This window comes from Somniosus microcephalus, unplaced genomic scaffold (genome assembly GCF_052327205.1).
Source record: "Somniosus microcephalus isolate GS21.2 unplaced genomic scaffold, FLI_Smic_1.0 unresolved_chr8, whole genome shotgun sequence".
NCBI classification, from domain to species: domain Eukaryota; kingdom Metazoa; phylum Chordata; class Chondrichthyes; order Squaliformes; family Somniosidae; genus Somniosus; species Somniosus microcephalus.
This window is the reverse complement of record NW_028225186.1, coordinates 42,577,849-42,583,156: the sequence shown is the minus strand read 5'-3', so window position 1 is coordinate 42,583,156 and position 5,308 is coordinate 42,577,849. Positions and strand designations below refer to the sequence as shown.

The 5,308-nt window shown below is 46.5% G+C and overlaps 1 non-coding gene across 1 annotated transcript; it reads right to left on the bottom strand.

The window, feature by feature from the left end:
- Nucleotides 1-4,409: 4,409 nt before the first annotated feature.
- On the bottom strand, nt 4,410-4,492 carry trnaa-ugc (transfer RNA alanine (anticodon UGC)). The gene has a single exon. It is a non-coding gene; the product is annotated as a tRNA-Ala (tRNA).
- Nucleotides 4,493-5,308: the final 816 nt, after the last annotated feature.

Below are 5,308 nucleotides of genomic sequence, written 5' to 3'. Positions count from 1 at the left end.
CAGCAGTGGCTCCAGCTCTGATACTTGTGGAACACCACTACACACCTTCTGCCACTGTGAATAAACTACCCAGTAGTCGGACTATCTGCCTTCTCTCCTTAAACCAGCCAGCAATCTAGTCCGCTACTTTTCGCCTGACTCTGAATTCTCTGACCTTGTTCATCAGTCTATTATGGGGTATATTATCGAAGGCCTTCTGAAAATCCAGATAAATTACATCTACTGCATTACCATTGTCTACTCTCTCTGTTGGTTTGGAGTGCAAAGAATGAGACTGAAATGATATCGGCCATCTCCAGTTCCCTGCTCCCCTCACCCACTCCAACCTAACTCCCACTGAACTTGCAGCACTCCGCTCTCTCCGATCCAACCCTAACATTGTCATTAAACCTGTTGACAAAGGTGGTGCTGTTGTTGTTTGGAGGCTGAACGGCAACTCTCTGACAGCTCCTCCCACCTCCCCCTGGACCATGACCCCACTACTGAACATCAAGCAATTGTTTCCAAGACTGTCACTGGCCTCATCTCCTCTGGAAATCTTCCCCCCATGGCCGCCAACCTCTCAGTTCCTCAGCACTGCACTGCCCACTTCTGCATCCTTCCCAAGATCCACAAACAGGACTGCCCTGGTTGACCAATTGTTGCACCCTGTTCTTGCTCCACAGAACTGATTTCTTCCTATCTTCACTCTATTTTTTCTCGACTTGTCCAGTCCCTTCCCACCTACATGTGCGACGTTTCCAACACCCTCCGTATTTTAACAGTTTACAGTTTCCTGGCCCCAAATGTCTCCTTTTCACTCTGGATGTCCATTCCCTCTACACCTCCATCCACCACCAGGACGGCGTTAAGCGGCTCCACTTCTTCCTTGAACAGAGGCCTCGCCAGTCCCCATCCACCACCGCCCTCGTCCGCCTGACTGAACTTGTTCTCACATTGTACAACTTCTCCTTTGATTCCACTCACTTCCTCCAAATTAAAGGTGTTGCTATGGGTACCTGCATGGGACCCAGCAATGCCTGCCTTTTTGTGGGATATGTGGAACAGTATTTGTTCCAGTCCTACTCAGGTCCCTCTGTTTCCGGTACATCGATGACTGTATTGGTGCTGTTTCCTGCACTCGCCCTGAACAAGATAATTTCTTTCATTTTGCTTCCAAATTCCACCCTTCCCTCACCTTCACATGGTCCATATCCGACTCTTCCCTTCCCTTCCTCGACTTCTCTGTCTCCATTTCTGGGGATAGGCTATCGACCAAAATCCACTATATGCCCACTGACTCCCACTGCTACCTGGACCACACGTCCTCCCACCGCGCTTGCTGTAAGGACTCATAGAAACATAGAGACATAGAGACATAGAAGATAGGAGCAGGAGTAGGACATTCGGCCCCTCGAGCCAGCTCCAACATTCAATGAGATCATGGCTGATCATCCAAATTCAGTACCCTGTCGCTGCCTTCTCCCCATATCCCTTGGTCCCTTTTACTTAAAAAATATATCTAACTCCTTCTTGAATATATTTAATGAATTTGCCTCCACTGTCTCCTGTGGTAGAGATTTCCAGAGGTTCACCACTCTCTGGATGAAGAAATTCCTCCTCATCCCTGTCCTAAATGGCTTACCCATTATCCTTAGACTGTGATCCCTGGTTCTGGAATCCCCGGCCATCGGGAACATCCTTATTGCATCTAGTCTATCTAGTCCTGTTAGTATTGTATAAGTATCAATGAGATCACCTCTCATTCTTTTAAACTCCAGCGAGTATAAGACCAATCGACCCAATCTCTCCTCATACATCATTCCTGCCATCCCAGGTATCAGTCTGGTGAATCTTCACTGCTCTCACTCCATGGCAAGAACATCCTTCCTCAGATAAGGTGACCAAAACTGCACACAATGCTCAAGATGTGGTCTCAGCAAGGCCCTGTACAAATGCAGCAAGGCATCCTTGTTCCTGCACACGAACCCTCTAGCTACGAAGGCCAACATACTATTTGCCTTCTTAACCGCCTGCTGCACCTGCATGCTTACCTTCAGCGGCTGGTGCACAAGGACAACCAGGTCTAGTTGCACTTCACCTTCTCCCAATCTATTGATGTTCAGATAATAATCTGCCTTCCTGTTTTTGCCACCAAAGTGGACAACCTCGCCTTTATCCACAAAATACTGCATCGGACATGCTTCTTCCCAATCACCCAACCTGTCCAAGTCATACTGGAGTTTCTCGGCATCCTCCTCACATGCCCACCCAGCTTTGTGTCATCTGCAAACTTGGAGATGTTACATCAAGTTCCCTCGTCTAGATCATTCATATATATTGTGAATAACTGGGGTCCGAGCACCGATCCCTGCGGTACCCCACTAGTCACTGCCTGCCACTTGGAAAAAGACCCATTTATTCCAACTCTTTGCTTCCTGCCTGCCAACCTTTTATATATCCAAGTCAGTACCTTGCCCCCAATCCCATGTGCCTTAACTTTACACGCTAATCTCTTATGCGGGACCATATCGAAAGCCTTCTGAAAGTCCAAAAACATCACATGCACATAGCATTTTCCCCACTACCGATGTCAGGCTTACCGGTCTATAATTCCCCGTTTTCTCTCTACCACCTTTTTTGAATAGTGGGGTAACATTAGCTACCCTCCAATCCATGGGAACTGTTCCAGAGTCTATCGAATTTTGGAAGATGACCAGCAATGCATCTACTATTTCTAGGGCCACTTCCTTAAGTACACTAGGATGTAGATTATCAGTCCCTGGGGATTTATCCATTCCATTCTATTCCTTTCTCCCAGTTTCTCTGTCTCCATTGCATCTGTTCTGATGATGCCACCTTCCATACCAGTGCTTCCGGTATGTCTTCCATTATCCTCAACTGAGGATCCCCCTCTACCGTGGTTGACATGACACTCGACCGAGTACATTCCATTTCCCGCACTACTGCTCTCACCCCTTCCGCTCACTCCCAGAAACATGATAGGGTTCCCCCCTTGTCCTCACCTATCACCCCACCCGCCTCCACATTCAACGGATTATCCTGCGCCATTTCCACCACCTCCAGCATGATCCCACCACCAAACACATCTTCCCCTCCCCCCTTTCAGCATTTCGAAGGGACCGCTCTCTCCATGACAGCCTGGTCCACTCCTCTATCACCGCAACACCCCTTCTCCTTCGCCCGGCACCATCCCATGCAAGTGCAGGAGATGCAACACCTGCCCTTTTTACCTCCTTCCTTCCCATCGCCCAGGGCACCAAACACTCCTTCCAGGTGAATCAGTGATTACTTGTACTTCTTACAATTTAGTATACTGTATTCGCTGAATCTACATTGTGACACCAAATGCAGATTGGGTGCCCGCTTCGCAGAACAGTCGGCAAGTGTGACCCCGAGCTTCCGGTCGCCTGTCACTATAATTATCTGCTCCACTCCCTCTCTGATCTCTCCTTCCTTGGCCTGTTACACTGTTCCAATGAAACTCTACGTAAGCTCGAGGAACAGCACCTCATCTTTCTATTAGGCACTTTACAGCCTTCTGGACTTAATATCGAGTTCAACAATTTCAGACTATAAATTGGCCCCTGTATTTCTTTTATTTTTTTTAATTGGTTCTCATGTTTCCTCACATGACAGTTGTTAATGTTTCTGCCATAATCATTCACACCTCATCTTGAGCCATCTTTTGATCGTTAACTTGTCCTGCAACCTCTCCTTTTGCCTTGCACCATCATCCCTTTTGTAAGTCAATCTCTCCTGCCTTCCATTCTATCACAGACATTCCCTTTGTTCTTACCTCGCCTCCACCCACCCCTGCTTAAAAATCCCTCTTCCCTAACCTTTTCCAGTTCTGACGAAGGGTTCGACCTGAAAAGTTAACTCTGTTTCTCCCTCACTCGATGCCGCCTGTTTCCAGCATTCTCTGTTGTTATTGAAATGAACACAATGACGGAGTTTAATCACTCATTATTAGGATTTGTTTATTGAACATTTATGTGGCCGAGTGGCCCAATGGATAAGGCGTCTGACTTCGGTGTAAATTCTGCATGCCATCAGAAAATTGCAGGTTCCAATCCTGCCCTGGTCGTTTTACACACTTTTTAATTCGTGTTCAACTTTAGAAAAACAAACCGCGTTTCCACCCTTTTCCTTCCAAACATTGCAGGGTTCTTTATTAAATGGAATTTTTACGTGCTGTCTTATGTGTAATTTTCTCACTGATCTTTGCAAATAGTTTCAAACAAATCCACAATTTCTAATTGATGACAAATTAGTGTTTCCAATTGGAACAACAGCTTTGGGTTAATCAGTGTCATAACGTGCAGTGGAGGGAATTCTGATCAGTTTCGGGGCCAGTGATCTCCACAGGGAACCGATGAAATTAAATAAAGAATTTGCAGTACAATCGCTGCAAGCAGGGTTCGATCCTTCGCAGGGAAACCCCATTGAATTTGCAAGTCCAACACCTTAACCACTCGGCCATCGCAGCTTCGCAATTGCAATCTTTCAACAGTGAAATGACCTGTGCAATCTATTAGACAACTGCTCTGCACAATACAAATGGAAGGAAGTTGTGTGACAGCTGTACAGAGGCCTGGTTAGGCCACTGTGTACAGTTCTGCGCACTGCACCTTACAAAGGATATATTGACCTGGGAGGGAGTGTGGTGCACATTCACGAGTGTGTTACCAGGGCTCCAAGGGTTAGACTATGAGCAGAGATCACATAATCTAGGCTTGTATTCCCTGGAATATTGAAGATTAAGGGCAGAGATCATAGAAATACAGAAATTTACGCCAGAGAAGGAGGCCATTCGGCCCATCGTGTCTTTGCCGGACGAAAAGGAGATATTTTGCCTGATCCCACTTTCCAGCTCTGGGTCTGTAGCCCTGTAGGTTACAGCACTTCAAGTACATATCCATAGTGCTTTCTATTCATGTGATCGGTAGTGACTTCCAGATTCCCTCCACTCTCTGTGTGAAAATGGTTCTTGTCAACTCCTCTTTAATCATTTTACCAGTTACTTTAAATCTACGCCCCTGATCATTGACACTTCTGCTAAGGGAAATAGGTCCTTCCTATCCACTGTATCTAAACCCCTCAGAATTTTATGCACCTCAATTATGTCTCCCCTCCACCTCCTCTGCTCCAAAGATAACAACACATCCCTATCCAATCTTTACTTACAGCTAATATTTTCCAGTCCTGGCAACATCCTAGTAAATCTCCTCTGTACCCTCTCTAGGGCAATAACATCTTTCCTGTACTGTGGTGACCAAAACTGTCTGCAGTACTCTAGCTGTGG